This window comes from Gekko japonicus, unplaced genomic scaffold (assembly GCF_001447785.1).
Source record: "Gekko japonicus isolate JY-2015 unplaced genomic scaffold, Gekko_japonicus_V1.1 scaffold2827, whole genome shotgun sequence".
Lineage (NCBI taxonomy): Eukaryota > Metazoa > Chordata > Lepidosauria > Squamata > Gekkonidae > Gekko > Gekko japonicus.
This window is the reverse complement of record NW_015163172.1, coordinates 23,724-24,173: the sequence shown is the minus strand read 5'-3', so window position 1 is coordinate 24,173 and position 450 is coordinate 23,724. Positions and strand designations below refer to the sequence as shown.

General features: G+C 53.6%; 1 protein-coding gene across 1 annotated transcript in view; it reads left to right on the top strand.

Annotated features, from left to right (window-relative positions):
- The window catches only part of LOC107106882 (calpain-15-like), a gene marked incomplete at its 3' end in the record, with an annotated part of 33,716 nt that overhangs the window by 10,549 nt on the left and 22,717 nt on the right, over window positions 1-450 (top strand).

The window sequence follows — 450 nt, the reverse complement described above, 5'->3', positions numbered from 1 at the left end:
TGCCTGGTCCTTTTTAACTGGAGATGCTGCTGGGGATTGAACCTGGGACCTTCTGCCTGCCAAGCAGAGGCTCTGCCACTGAGCCACAGCCCCTCTTGACAGCAGCTCTCCAGGGTCTCAGGCGGAGGTCTTTCCCATCCCCTCCTGCCTGGTCCTTTTAACTGGAGGTGCTGCTGGGGATTGAACCTGGGACCTTCTGCGTGCCAAGCAGAGGCTCTGCTACTGAGCCACGGCCCCTCCCCATGTCCCCAGAGAAGCTCCGGATTTTATAAACTGACACACTCTGATTGGAGGAATGGAAAACTGCTGCCGGTTGCAAGTTAAAAGCTCCGAATGACGGGCAACCTGTGTTACTGCTGGCCACCTTTAACCAGGGGTCATTTCATAGAAAAAGAGGTGCAGGAGCTCATTAGCATAACTCATTAGCATAACCTATTTGCATATGCCACA